At 37.0% G+C, this 16535-nt stretch overlaps 1 protein-coding gene across 1 annotated transcript in view; it reads left to right on the top strand.

Annotated features, from left to right (window-relative positions):
* Positions 1 to 16535, top strand: part of F5 (coagulation factor V) — a 100954-nt gene that overhangs the window by 15334 nt on the left and 69085 nt on the right. The gene's annotated exons all lie outside the window — the stretch shown is intronic.

Below are 16535 nucleotides of genomic sequence, written 5' to 3'. Positions count from 1 at the left end.
CCTGATATTTAGAGATAAGAATGAAGCCTATCACGTTGGGGTTAAAGTAATTCAGAACACAGGGATAATGAAGACAGTGTCTATATTTTAGAATCGCACATATTCTTTGTACTCTCTCTGCCACTGGTACTTTATTAATTAGGCTTCTCTCTCTCAGTGGCAGAGAGAGTTCAAATAGAGTCGAGAGGCTACTCTGGAGGTTGCTCTTATGTAAGCTTCAGTTAGACCTTGCCACCTATCATAACCTGCCAACCCCCAACCAGGACCATTACAGCCAATCCTAAAGAACGGCTAGGGCATCATAGAAGATTCCACAAGAGTTCCATGCATTAGAGTAACTTTCCAGAAACCTACAACCTCCAGATGGGTCCCTGGTCCAGATAAACCCTGAAACCTAGAGGGCCCAGACTCTCTGGAACATCGGCTAGTTCCATTTCCCTATCCTATATTAGTGACAAACCCTTCCAATATGGAAAATTTAGAATGGCCATAACCCAAACACCCCTAAAGAAAGGGATAGAAAGATCAAAGGTGATGGTGGAGTTATATATATATATGGAAAATAGGATGTAACAAATGAATATGAATGCTGAATCATTAAATTGATATCTCTTTTAGTTTCCAGTATCTTAAAGCAGCTAGAAGTAAAAATCATGGAATTGTAACCTATGTCAAACTCTGAAATATGTCCTACAACTAATTGTGGTGCCATGCTTTTAAATTCATTGCTTTTTTGTATAGATGTTATTTTTCACAAAAAAGAAGGAAAAGAAGTCCATCGTGATGATAAAAAAGTATTTAAGCCTTCTAGTCTCCTATATTCTGGAGCAGCTAGAAGGAAAAATCTGAGAGGATCGTATAGTAGCCCATGACAAACTCTGGTATCCGTCCTGTAACTACTTGTTGAAGAGTGCTTTGAAAATTACTGCATTTTTTTAAATCTCTTTGCTTTGTATATGCTATATTATACAATAAAAAGTTAAAAAAGAATATAAATATAACTAAATTAGCAATGTAAATAGTTATATCTTTTCATGTGTCAAGAAGGTCTAGTTCAATCTTATATACAATTAATTGTTTGTCAATGTAAGATCTGCTAGTTTTGTTTTTATTCTGCCTTAATTTAGTTTGCTTTGTGGAACACAATTATGTGGCTTTAGAAAAAATACCTCTGTCATGATCTTTCAGCATTTTTGCTACTAATGTCAGCTTCTGTTCTACATGGTTCTTTACTGTTCCAGTGTGTTCTTGCCTATTAAGCAACATTTTTTAAGAAAAATTAGAAGTAATGACTAAGAAAAAAAGTGTAGTAGTAACTATATCAATCTTTACCTATAGAAATCAACCAATAAATATTCTTTCATTTAAAACTGTAAAAAAAAAAGCAGAAATGTCAAAAAAGAAAAGAAAAGAAAATATCCCTTTGTCCATGTCTGAGACTCACAGTGGTCATAACCTCCCTCTAAGGTTTGAGGCATGCATGCTGAGCCAGTCACATGAGAATCCAGATTTATGCCAGGGCCAGACCTATGAGAGAAAGATGGCCGGAAGGGGCTGTTTGAGACCATATAAGAGGCCTAAGAGAGGAGTGCCCTAACCATAACCCAGTTTAGATGGCAGTCCCCCTTATTTGGGAGTGAATCCCTGAACTCCACCAAAGATTTGGGCACTACCTCATCAGCTAGAAGATGGCCATGAAAAGAGCACTGGCTTTGTAGCCAGAAGGACCTGGGTCCCTATGTAACTTTGGCTGTTCCAAGTAAAATAAGGATTTCCTCCTTTTCAAGGAGGAAATGACTTTGGCACAAAGTTGATATCCAATAACAATAGCTTTTTTTGCTGGGGTTATTGCATGGTTATTTATGGTGCAGTTATTAAACTGCATTCCCAGAAGCTTAGAGTGAATGGAGGCCTTTGTCTTGGATGATGCCAGCACCTTCTTTCTACTCTTGAACGAAATAAACTTTCTCAGAGAACTTTATTTTGCCAAAAATGAATTAAAATTGCACAGAAAACTTCCACTATCCAGAGTTCATATGGAATGCATCATTTTGAAGAATTACATTTTTCCAGACAGCTTGAGGTTTACATCTTTAAGTGTCCATGATGTTTTCTTTTAATTATTCTGGATATAAAATCTTTTAAATGTTATACTTCTCCAGTCCCCTCTAAAACAGAGGTAGAGGAGTAAAATTCTGATCCCTTTCTAAGCCATTATTTCCCATCTACTATGAGATTTTACAAATACTCACAAATGTTAGTCTATGATAAAGAGACCCTAAATGAGGGCTCAAGTTATTGTGCACAGTCTTATCTAAGGGTAAAGACCCCGAGCTTTCATGGTTTTTGTAACATCTATTTGGGTTGCCCAGAAGCCTTGTTGCTTTTCAATTCTTGGCTATACTTTGATTAGGAGAAGGTTCTGGCCAGGAAAGATGTTACCATACTTGGTATGGGAATCTCCCACTGGCTATTCATCCAGAAATTGCCAGCATCTGACATAAATGCCATTTTGAAGTTTGGCATTTCTAAGGTTATCGCAGTTGCAAGTCCTTCCTGTAGGTGCCTCAGAGAAACCACTATACTCCACAGGGCGAGGACAAGTAACCCTATTTGGAAGAATGGACAAATCATTATTCATAAAAATACTTACATGAACATTTTCCTTAGAAATGTATAAGGAAATAGGTTTTATTTATTTATGTATTATTTAAAAAAATTTAACAACAAATGAACAAAAATATTCTTAACATGTGATCATTCTGTTCTATACATATAATCAGTAATTCACAATACCATCACATAGTTGCATATTCATCATCATGATCAAGGAAATAGGTTTTTAAATGAGGAAACAAAATATCTGCAACTGCACCTAACTTTAAAACTCTTTATCACTGAAAGGGTTTCAACTTGAGGCTAAAATTTCAGAAACGCTCTAACTAGCATACACTCCTGACTACAATGCTGTAACTTTGAGCAAATTTTGTCATTTAGTAAGATTTTCAAAGTTGTTATGGTCTATAACCTTTAAAAAGTTTGCTTTATATTGAATCTTAATATTATCTTTTATTTGATTTATATTTTCATATTTTAAGTGTTTAAGTTACATTATGAGAAATACCACAAAATTAGCTCTATAATTTTCAGCTTTCTGCTGGAAAATCAGTCTCAAAATAGACAATTAAAAGAAAGAACTTTCCACCAGAGACTCTTCCTTGCATCTGAGTGTTGCCAGAGTCTCTATTTGGAAATTTAGTCTTTAAGATTTTCCAAAGCATTCCAATGCTTGACATAATGTAGGTGATTATATTTTTCACTTTTCTCTGAATATTTTGGCTTTGTATAGACATGCTTTGAGTATATGATAAATCCTGAAGCAAACTATAATGGGTAAGATAGCAATGCTCATGAGTCCTAAAAATGTGAACTCTCCTTCAAAAGAAATTCATATGCCCTGTGCAAAGGAACCAGGCTCCTTATAAAATGCCAGCTCTTTATAAAATGTCAGCATTCTAAATTTCCCACTGCCTAAATTATTAGCTTCTAAAAGAATATTCTAAGTCTTTGAATGCACATTGAAGCATTCACTAGGTTTACTGAGTGGACAGGAAGAGTTGTTAAAAATAAACAAACAAATAAATAACAAGGGAAGATTTCATGAACAAACATCCTAATGAGTAACCAAAAGCCTCTTTCTTGTAATTTCCCAAACTTTCCAAAAGCTTGTATGCACCACTTTACATTAAAAAAAAAAAAGTTCTGAGAGCCTTTTGGCAAATAAGTAGCACAACATGACATGAGTAAACAAATTACACAGCTGACTGTGGACTGAGCAATAAGTGAACACAACTGAGTCAATATAAAATGAAGGGCTACCTTTTTATCGAAGTTTATTCTAGCGAAAAACCGAACAAGAACTTTTTGTTCTCTTGATACAATAATCTTTCCTGTCCATTTCTTCTTCTTTTCAGGCTAGTTTTAACTTTTTATTTTCATTACAAAGTCAAAATTAGGTTCACCAAAGATACATTTCACCAATGCTTACTCTAAATAGCTCTGTTCATATTTCATATCTGATATTATTTAGGATATAAAATCTAAGATACAGCATGCCTGCTGTATTCTAGATTAAAGGTAAAATAAAATAGTTTTTAAATTTTATTTTAGTGAAATAAAATAAAATTTAAGTGAAGTGAAAAGATTAAGGGCATTGATAAAATCATCCCCAAAATGGATATCCATTATAGCCAGTTCAGTATATCCTTCAGTTATAATTACAGAATCTATCCTCATGTGCAAATCTTTATTGCTCACTATTTATTTTATATGCCCAGATTTCACCTTCTCTGAAACTTGTCTTAAAATGAACTGACAAATGGATGTGAAATTCTGAGTAATTTGCTTTGGTTAATTAGGTGGGTATTTAAATACATTATGTACTAAACCTGGGTGTGCTGTACTGACTAATAAGTTTGTTACTGTTAGAAAATCAGTCACACTGCTACATCTAACACAAGCTACAGCCTCTTAGGTGATTCATATATATATATTTAGGTTCGTTCCCATTCCAGATGAACACTGTGTTCTAAGTGTGGCTTCTCCAGAGAATCGGCTTTAGAAGAAATCTAGGGAAGAAACCCATGACAACTAGGACATCAACATGTCAAGTGTTGACTGGGCTGTGAGTCCCTCAGGGGTTGGGCTCTGACTTCTTTATATCTGTACCTCAGGTTCTAGAACAGAGCCTGGCACATAGCACTCCACTGCCACCTCTGTCGTCGTCGTCGTCATCATCATCATCATCATCATCATCATCATCATCATCATCATCATCATCATCATCATCATTCCTTATGAACTAAACTGAGGGACTGAGGACTGAATTAGAACATAGGAACTATCTAGTAATTCCCCCCATCTCTGAAAGTTACTAATTTTGGCTGGTAATTGTGGGCAGTTACCTAGTCTTTTTACCAGCTTTTATCACCTTATAGAGTAAATACAGGACCACTTTTGATATTTCTCATCTGTGCTAAAAGAACTCGTAAACATTTATATCATCTCAGAAGTAAAATGTAAAGGAAAGAGGCTATACTCACTTTAACATCTCTGGGAAGGGAAATAACCAAAATACTAAAGTGCATTACTACACACTGCCGTAGCATTTGTAAAGTGCCAGACATTTTACATTTATTTTCCCATTCTCATAACCCATCAAAGAAGGATAATAGGATCTCTAGAAAAAGATTGTCTTATCTCAAATGAGAAAACTGAGGCTAAAAGAAAGATTAAGAACTTGCCCAAAGTCATTCAGTTGGTAAGTGGTACACAACCAAAACGCTGCAGCTCTGACTCAAAGCTCATGTAGTTCAATCATAAAGCTCTCTCTCACCCTTCAGAGAATACCACAGTGTGTCCTTTTGAGGGCTTGTGAAGGCAATGCAAAGAATCTCATTTTCTACAATAAAATCCCCTGCGATGTTTGAATAGTTGGAATGTGGAGCTTCTTGTGCAGCAATGTCATTTTTTAACTTCATAAGTCACAAAGCATAAAACCTTGAATAGGGGCTGGCACACTGGAAATGTTGGGGCAGGCATGCTTGATTCAAGATAGCTGTAGTCAACAATTTGCCTTGCAAACCAGTTAGTAGATGAGAGGGCAACTATCCTTATCTCAGGCCTGTTTGTGCTTTGCTACCAAAGCTATTTTGCAACTTTCCAGAGATAATACTTCCTGTTTATTAGCAGAGAGTCTTCCTCATAAACTCTTTTTTTTAAAGTTTCCCTTTATTGTAGAAATTGCAGGTTTACAGAAAAATCGTGCACAAAATTCAGAATTCCCATACCCCCTTTCATGCACACAGTTTTTCCTATTATTAGCACTTTATATTAGTATGATACCTTCCTTACAACTGATGAGGCAATTTATTATTATTATTATACTATTATAATATTAATGATAATGCATAGTTTACATGAGTGGTCACTGTTTGTATTATAGAGTACTATGTTATTTTTAAAATATCATTCTAGTAACATATATACAACCTAAAATTTTCCCTTTTAATCATCTTCAAACATATAACTCAGTGCTGTTAATTACATTCACAATAATGTGCTTCCATCACCACCATCTATTACCAAAACATTTCCATCTCCCACAGAGAAGGTCTGTTTAATTAGACTGGAATAATGTTATAACTGATAGGAATTTATTCAAGCTTTTAACATTTCTCTGCTACTGATCATTTTTTTTTAACATTTTTAGTTGTATAATATAACATATATACAAAGCAAAGAAAAAAAAAACAATAATTTTCAAAGTACTTTTCAACAAAGTTATAGGACAGATCCTACAGTTTATCATGGGGGACCATAGCATCTTCTCAGAATTTTCCTTCTAGCTGCTCCAGAACATTGGATGCTAGAATGAGTAAGTATTTTTTATCCTAACAATCAACATTTTTTCTTTTTTTGTGAAAAAAAAAAAACATGTATGAAAAAGCAATAAATTTCAAAGCACAGCAGAACAATTCATTGTAGATAAGATTTCAGAGTTTAGTATATGTTTATAATTCCACAATTTTAGGTTTTTACTTCTAGCTGCTCTAACATATTGAAAACTAAAAGAAATATCAATATAATGATTCAGCAATCATACTCATTTGTTAAACCTACCTTCTCTGTACAACTTCACCATCACCTTTGATCTTTTTCCCACTTTTTAGGGGTATTTGAGCTCTGCCCATTCCAACTTTTTCATGTTGGAAAGGGCTGTCAATAATATGGGGCAGGGAGATGATTTGGCTGCTGTTTTAGAGAGGCTGAGCCCTCTAGGTTTCAGGACTTTTCTGGTCCAGGGACCCACCTGGAGGCTAAAGGTTTCTGGAAAGTTACCCTTGTGCATGGAACCTTTGTAGAATCTTGTATATTGCCCTAGATGTTCTTTAGGATTGGCTAGAATGGTTTTGGTTGGGGTTTGGCAGGTTATGATAGGTAGCAATGTGTAAGTGAAGCATGTATAAGAGTGACCTCCAGAGTAGCCTTTCAACTCTATTTGAACTCTCTCAGCCACTGATACTTTATTTGTTATACTTCATTTCCCCCTTTTGGTTAGGATGGTCTTAACCAATGTTGGTCCCACATTGCCAGGGCCAGGCTCATCCCTGGGAGTCATCTCCAATTCTACCGGGGAGACTTTCACCCCTGGATGTCATATCCCATGTAGGAAGGAGGGCAGTGATTTCACTTGCAAAGCTGTGCTTAGAGAGAGTGAGGCCACATCTGTCTGCTCCTGATAATTTTAACACTCAAATCCCTTTTATCATTGGAGTGAGAGTTCAGCCTATGATAAATATTGGTTATCAGTTAGTGCCAAACCATCTTTTGGGGGAAGCAAAAGATATGACAGAGGCCCATGTTAAGCTTTACACTAGCACAAAGGTTACAAACTCAAATGTCTATACTAGCTGGGCAGGGAATTTAATGGAAAAAAAAAATGGGTCCAGTAGGGACTGTGGTGATTAGAGAACCCATATCCCACCTGAACTCGTTGTATGCAGGAGTTTGGTTTCATGTTTCCAGATCTCCAGATTTTCTTTTTTTAAGAGAGACCAGCATTCTACATATTAATATAATATATCCAGATTTTTAATGTTGGCATTTAATTTGTTTTAATATATGCAGTGCAAGCAAAACACACCCATGAGCTAAGACTTGTTGACCTTGACTCTAGCCCACAAGACCTTAGATTTTAACAATTCAATAAACATTCATTGAGTACCTTCTCCATGCCAGGCCCTGTGGAAGGCACCACAGAAACCAAAAGAAATAAAGCTCAGCACCTGATCCTTGAGGAGCTCACAGTGTGGTTGCTAAAATGTGTAGGATGAAAATAATTATAGCCCAGTGGGAGAAAGTATCATTAATTATATAATCTCACAGGCATTTAATTACAAACTGTGATGAGTGCTATAAAAGAAAAAATATGTAGTGCAATCAGAGATCAGGGAAGAAGTAAATTGACATTTACACTGACAGATGAAGGATGAGCATGCATTTATTCAGAGCAGGAAAGGGAGAAGAGCATGCTAGGAGAGGGAATAGCATCTGTGGAGACCTGAGGTCAAACTTCCAGATGAGGACAAAACCTGGCAAATACCTTGCAGCCTAAAAGACTTTGCAGCAGAGAACCCAGCCCAGTTGGACTCTTGACTACAGAAACTGTGAGATGATTCTAGCCAAACTGATTAGGATAAAAGAAAGGGAAGACAAAGATTACCAGTGTCGAGACTTCTGGAGAAGATGGCGGCTTAGTAAGACGCGCGGATCTTAGTTTCTCCTCCAGGACAGCTACTAGGGGAGTAGAAACGATACAGAACAGCTCCCAAAGCCACGACAGAGATAAAAAAGACAGCGTATCCCATCCTGGAATGGCTGGCTGGCTGAGAGAAACCGCTCTGGTGAGATTGCCGAGGGGCGCGGGCTTCACCGGGCGGGACGGCAAGCGGCCGGAGTCACTCCCTTCCCCCTCCCCGGGCCGCCTGGGAGAATTGGACAGGTGGTCCCCTCAAACCGCGGCGGCTCGCGCCCACACCACGCACAGCCCCACGGACCAACTGAGAGAATTGGATCGGAAATCCCCAGGCCGCGGAGAATGGCGACGGTGGGGGGGCCCCTTCCAAACCCGTGACTCCCTGGGAACGTGCACTCTCCCGGGCGGGCCGCTGCGGCTGGTGCCCTCCCGCCAAGCTTGGCGCCCCGGGCCAACTAGGAAATTCGGATGGGCGCTTTCCTGGGCTGCGGCGGCCAGTGACCCTCCCCGCGTTCGGACCCCGGGCCGGCTGGCACTCTTCCAAGCCGCTTCGGCTAGCGAACCTCCCAGACAGCGAGAGTTTTCCAAAGTTAAAGGACCCACAGCACCTTTTACTGGTGGGACCCGCAGACAAACGTGTGCCACGAGCGCCACCTACTGGGCAGGATAAGAGAAACAGAACCCAGAGATTTCACAGAAAAATCTTACAACCTTGTTGGGTCCGACACCCAGGGAAATCTGACTAAATGCCCACACGCCAGCAGCAGAAGATAACTGTCCACGCTCAGAAGATGGAGAATATGGCCCAGTCAAAGGAACAAACCAATAGTTCAAATGAGATACAGGAGCTGAAACAACTAATGCTGAATATACGAACAGAAATGGAAAACCTCTTCAAAAATGAAATCGATAAATTGAGGGAGGACATGAAGAAGACATGGGCTGAAAATAAAGAAGAAATAGAAAAACTGAAAAAACAAATCACAGAACTTATGGAAGTGAAGGATAAAGTAGAAAAGATGGAAAAAACAATGGATACCTACAATGATAGATTTAAAGAGACAGAAGATAGAATTAGTGATTTGGAGGATGGAACATCTGAATTCCAAAAGGAAACAGAAACTATCGGGAAAAGAATGAAAAAATTTGAACAGGGTATCAGGGAACTCAAGGACAATATGAACCGCACAAATATACGTGTTGTGGGTGTCCCAGAAGGAGAAGAGAAGGGAAAAGGAGGAGAAAAACTAATGGAAGAAATTATCACTGAAAATTTCCCAACTCTTATGAAAGACCTAAAATTACAGATTCAAGAAGTGCAGCGCACCCCAAAGAGATTAGACCCAAATAGGCGTTCTCCAAGACACTTACTAGTTAGAATGTCAGAGGTCAAAGAGAAAGAGAGGATCTTGAAAGCAGCAAGAGAAAAACAATCCATCACATACAAGGGAAACCCAATAAGACTATGTGTAGATTTCTCAGCAGAAACCATGGAAGCTAGAAGACAGTGGGATGATATATTTAAATTACTAAAAGAGAAAAACTTCCAACCAAGACTCCTATATCCAGCAAAATTATCCTTCAAAAATGAGGGAGAAATTAAAATATTCTCAGACAAAAAGTCACTGAGAGAATTTGTGACCAAGAGACCAGTTCTGCAAGAAATACTAAAGGCAGCACTAGAGTCAGATACAAAAAGACAGAAGAGAGAGGTATGGAGAAGAGTGTAGAAAGGAGGAAAGTCAGATATGAGATATATAATACAAAAGGCAAAATGTTAGAGGAAAATATTATCCAAACAGTAATAACACTAAATGTCAATGGACTGAATTCCCCAATCAAAAGACAAAGATTGGCAGAATGGATTAAAAAACAGGATCCTTCTATATGCTGTCTACAGGAAACACATCTTAGACCCAAAGATAAACATAGGTTGAAAGTGAAAGGTTGGGAAAAGATATTTCATGCAAATAACAACCAGAAAAGAGCAGGAGTGGCTACACTAATATCCAACAAATTAGACTTCAAATGTAAAGCAGTTAAAAGAGACAAAGAAGGACACTATACACTAATAAAAGGAAAATTAAACAAGAAGACATAACAATCATAAATATTTACGCACCGAACCAGAATGCCCCAAAATACGTGAGGAATACACTGCAAACACTGAAAAGGGAAATAGACTCATATACCATAATAGTTGGAGACTTCAATTCACCACTGTCATCAATGGACAGAACATCTAGACAGAGGATCAATAAAGAAATAGAGAATCTGAATATTACTATAAATGAGCTAGACTTAACAGGCATTTATAGGACATTACATCCCACAACAGCAGGATACACCTTTTTCTCAAGTGCTCATGGATCATTCTCAAAGATGGACCATATGCTGGGTCACAAAGCAAGTCTTAACAAATTTAAAAATATTGAAATCATACACAACACTTTCTCGGATCATAAAGGAATGAAGCTGGAAATCAATAATAGGCGGAGTACCAGAAAATTCACAAATACGTGGAGGCTCAACAACACACATCTAAACAACGACTAGGTCAAAGAAGAAATTGCTAGAGAAATTAGCAAATACCTCGAGGTGAATGAAAATGAAAACACAACATATCAAAACTTATGGGACGCAGCAAAGGCAGTGCTAAGAGGGAAATTTATTGCCCTTAATGCCTATATCAGAAAAGAAGAAAAGGCAAAAATTCAGGAATTAACTATGCATTTGGAAGAACCAGAGAAAGAACAGCAAACTAATCCCAAAGCAAGCAAAAGGAAAGAAATAACAAAGATTAGAGCAGAAATAAATGAAATTGAAAACATGAAAACAATAGAGAAAATCAATAAGGCCAGAAGTTGGTTCTATGAGAAAATCAATAAGATTGATGGGCCCTTAGCAAGATTGACAAAAAGAAGAAGAGAGAGGATGCAAATAAATAAGATCAGAAATGGAAGAGGAGACATAACTACTGACCTCACAGAAATAAAGGAGGTAATAACAGGATACTATGAACAACTTTACGCTAATAAATACAACAATTTAGAGGAAATGGACGGGTTCCTGGAAAGACATGAACAACCAACTTTGACTCAAGAAGACATAGATGACCTCAACAAACCAATCACAAGTAAAGAAATTGAATCAGTCATTCAAAAGCTTCCTAAAAAGAAAAGTCCAGGACCAGACGGCTTCACATGTGAATTCTATCAAACATTCCAGAAAGAATTAGTACCAACTCTCCTCAAACTCTTCAAAAAAATCAAACTGGAGGGAAAACTACCTAATTCATTCTATGAAGCCAACATCACCCTCATACCAAAACCAGGCAAAGATAATACAAAAAAAGAAAACTACAGGCCTATCTCTCTAATGAATATAGATGCAAAAATCCTCAATAAAATTCTAGCAAATCGTATCCAACAACACATTAAAAGAATTACACATCATGACCAAGTAGGATTCATCCCAGGTATGCAAGGATGGTTCAACATAAGAAAATCAATTAATGTAATACACCACATCAACAAATCAAAGCAGAAAAATCACATGATCATCTCAATTGATGCAGAGAAGGCATTTGACAAGATTCAACATCCTTTCCTGTTGAAAACACTTCAAAGGATAGGAATACAAGGGAACTTCCTTAAAATGATAGAGGGAATATATGAAAAACCCACAGCTAATATCATCCTCAATGGGGAAAAATTGAAAACTTTCCCCCTAAGATCAAGAACAAGACAAGGATGTCCACTATCACCACTATTATTCAACATTGTGTTGAAGGTTCTAGCCAGAGCAATTAGACAAGAAAAAGAAATACAAGGCATCAAAATAGGAAAGGAAGAAGTAAAACTATCACTGCTTGCAGACGATATGATACTATACGTCGAAAACCCGGAAAAATCCACAACAAAATTACTAGAGCTAATAAATGAGTACAGCAAAGTAGTAGGTTACAAGATCAACATTCAAAAATCTGTAGCATTTCTCTACACTAGCAATGAACAAGCGGAGGGGGAAATCAAGAAACGAATCCCATTTACAATTGCAACTAAAAGAATAAAATACCTAGGAATAAATTTAACTAAAGAGACAAAAAACCTATATAAAGAAAACTACAAAAAACAGCTAAAAGAAATCACAGAAGACCTAAATAGATGGAAGGGCATACTGTGTTCATGGATTGGAAGATTTTTAGTCTTCCAAATATAGTTAAGATGTCAATCCTACCTAAATTGATTTACAGATTCAATGCAATACCAATCAAAATCCCAACAACTTATTTTTCAGAAATAGAAAAACCAATAAGCAAATTTATCTGGAAGGGCAGGGTGCCCCGAATTGCTAAAAACATCTTGAGGAAAAAAAACGAAGCTGGAGGTCTCGCACTGCCTGACTTTAAGGCATATTATGAAGCCACAGTGGTCAAAACAGCATGGTATTGGCATAAAGATAGATATATCGACCAATGGAATCGAATAGAGTGCTCAGATATAGACCCTCTCATCTATGGACATTTGATCTTTGATAAGGCAGTCAAGTCAACTCACCTGGGACAGAACAGTCTCTTCAACAAATGGTGCCTAGAGAACTGGATATTCATATGCAAAAGAATGAAAGAAGACCCATATCTCACACCCTATACAAAAGTTAACTCAAAATGGATCAAAGATCTAAACATTAGGTCTAAGACCATAAAACAGTTAGAGGAAAATGTAGGGAGATATCTTATGAATCTTACAATTGGAGGCAGTTTTATGGACCTTAAACCTAAAGCAAGAACACTGAAGAAGGAAATAAATAAATGGGAACTCCTCAAAATTAAACACTTTTGTGCATCAAAGAACTTCATCAAGAAAGTAGAAAGACAGCCTACACAATGGGAATCAATATTTGGAAACGACATATCAGATAAAGGTCTAGTATCCAGAATTTATAATGAGATTGTTCAACTCAACAACAAAAAGACAGCCAACCCAATTACAAAATGGGAAAAAGACTTGAATAGACACCTCTCAGAGGAGGAAATACAAATGGCCAAAAGGCACATGAAGAGATGCTCAATGTCCCTGGCCATTAGAGAAATGCAAATCCAAACCACAATGAGATATCATCTCACACCCACCAGAATGGCCATTATCAACAAAACAGAAAATGACAAGTGCTGGAGAGGATGCGGTGAAAGAGGCACACTTATCCACTGTTGGTGGGAATGTCAAATGGTGCAACCACTGTGGAAGGCAGTTTGGCGGTTCCTCAAAAAGCTGAATATAGAATTGCCATACGACCCAGCAATACCATTGCTGGGAATCTACTCAAAGGAATTAAGGGCAAAAACTCAAATGGACATTTGCACACCAATGTTTATAGCAGTGTTATTTACAATTGCAAAGAGATGGAAACAGCCAAAATGTCCATCAACAGACAAGTGGCTAAACAAACTGTGGTATATACATATGATGGAATATTATGCAGCTTTAAGGCAGGATAAACTTATGAAGCATGTAATAACATGGATGGACCTAGAGAACATTATGCTGAGTGAGTCTAGCCAAAAACTAAAAGACAAATACTGTATGGTCCCAATGATGTGAATCGACACTCGAGAATAAACTTGGAATATGTCATTGGTAACAGAGTCCAGCAGGAGTTAGAAACAGGGTAAGATAATGGGTAATTGGAGCTGATGGGATACAGACTGTGCAATAGGACTAGATACAAAAACTCAAAAATGGACAGCACAATAATATCTAATTGTAAAGTAATCATGTTAAAACACTGAATGAAGCTGCATCCGAGCTATAGGTTTTTGTTTTGTTCTTACTATTATTACTTTTATTTTTTTTCTCTATATTAACATTCTATATCTTTTTCAGTTATATTGCTAGTTCTTCTAAACCGATGCAAATGTACTAAGAAACGATGATCATGCATCTGTGTGATGATGTTAAGAATTACTGATTGCCTGATTGCATATGTAGAATGGTATGATTTCTAAAAAAAAAAAAATGGACAGCACAATACTACCTAATTGTAATGTAATTATGTTAAAACACTGAATGAAGCTGCATCTGAGCTATAGTTGTTTTTTTTCTTATATATTTTTGTATTTTTTATTTTTATTTTTATTTTTTCTCTATATTATCATTTTATTTCTTTTTCTGTTGTCTTGCTATTTCTTTTTGTAAATCGATGCATATGTACTAAGAAATGATGATCATACATCTATGTGATGATATTAAGAATTACTGATTGCATATGTAGAATGGAATGATTTCTAAATGTTGTGTTAGTTAATTTTTTTTAATTAATAAAAAAAAAAAGATTACCAGTGTCAGTAATGAGATAAGGGAGGAGAAATCACTACAGAACCTATAGACATTAAAAGGTCAATAAGGAATATTTCAGACAACTTTATGCCAGTAAATTTAACAGCTGCATCAGTCAAGGACTTACTCAGGACACAGAAACTATACTGCAGAGAATACATCCTAATTTATTTTATGAGGCCAGCATAACAAAACCAAATATCAGCAAGGAGGTGTGACAACTAGAATTCTCTTACATTGTTGCATGTAATGCAAAATGATGTGGCCACACTGGAAAGTGTTTGGTACTTTATTTTAATGGTGTGTGTATATATATATATATATTTACCACATGAACCCCAATATTATTATACCTAGGTATTTACCCAAGAGAACATTTAAATATATTTCTAAAGACATTCACATGAAAATTCACAACAGTTTTATTCAAAATAGCTCCAAACAGGAGGGCCATGCCACAGTGGCTCAGTGGCAGAATTCTCGGCTGCCATGTCAGAGATGTGGGTTCAATTCCCAGAGCCTGCCCACGCCAAAAAAAAAAATGCTCCAAACTGGAAAGACCCAAATGTCCATCTACTGCTGAATATACATTGTAGTATATTTCTTCAATGGCATACCACTCAGCAAAGGAACAAACTAATCTTGCACACAACAACGTGAATGATTCCCTAAACCATTAGCCAAGTAAAAGCAGCCAGACACAAAGAAGCTATAGCGTAGGGGTCCATTATAAGATATTATAGAAAAGGCAAAATTATACTAACAGAAGCTGCTTTCTGGGCTTAACTAGGGTGAGGGGACGGGGAGGGTAGTGGTTGGAAAGGGCATATGGAAGTATTGTGTATCGTGGTTGTGGTGGTGGCAACTGCAAACATCTGTCAGAACTCATCAACTTTTTTACTCAAAATGGATGAATTTTACTGAATTTAAGCATTTCTGTCTTCAAAAAGCACAGCCACTTCAATAAGAATAGTTTCCACAGGTCCTTTAGCCCCATCAGGCAAAACATTTTAGCCCTTTTCTCCCCTGCTTCTTATCATCTGCCCACACCCACACTTTGAGGATTTCACCTTTACCTCAAGGAATGTATTAAGATACATGCCAAAGATAACTCCATCCCAAAGAGAAATCCTAACACAAGGTGAAGATAATGAAATTTAATCTAATTAAATGAACTCATTTAATGCCTCAGGCAAGGGAAACTGCTCATCCCACTTAGCTACTGATGACACAGATCTCTCCCCCTCCTGACTTAATTGCTTCTTCTCTAGCCACATCTTTTTTGTTGATTAAAGCCCCCCCAGCCCTCTGCAGTTTATCTTGAACATCTCAATTCCCCCTTTTTTAAGTAAGGAAATCTTATCCTTACTTTCCCTCTCCCACTAGTAGGGAAAGTCAAGTCTAATTTTAATACTATACTCTGGGTGTTCAGAGTTTAGTACAAACTTCAGAGTTTAGATACAATCCATGCTCACAAGGACAACTACATTTCATGTAGGAGACAGACTCTGAGACTCTGGGCAAAGAGATGGTAGAGACATGGGAAAGAGATAAAACAGGACCAAGGGTGGCCCAGGTTGGGATAGGTAGAAAATATATATGAAATATCGAATAAAATAAAAAGTATATAAACAGCTCTGAGTGCACTTATTTCCCATGCCATCAGGAAGTTAGGTATAAAATATCTTGTCAAGCCTCCTAGAGAATATAAACCCATTCTTATATTCTGAGACAATTTACTAACTCAATTCCTCAGTTGTATTTAAATAATAATTATTTAGATAACCCTGAAAAATTTACTTGCTAAATTTTAAATAGTTTACTAGTCATATTTCTTCCTCCAGATAACCTTGGTAGCAAAGCCTTTATAATGATATGGG

This window comes from Tamandua tetradactyla, chromosome 4 (assembly GCF_023851605.1).
Source record: "Tamandua tetradactyla isolate mTamTet1 chromosome 4, mTamTet1.pri, whole genome shotgun sequence".
Classification (NCBI taxonomy): domain Eukaryota; kingdom Metazoa; phylum Chordata; class Mammalia; order Pilosa; family Myrmecophagidae; genus Tamandua; species Tamandua tetradactyla.
The sequence above is the reverse complement of the archived record's forward strand: the minus strand, read 5'-3'. Positions and strand labels throughout refer to the sequence as shown.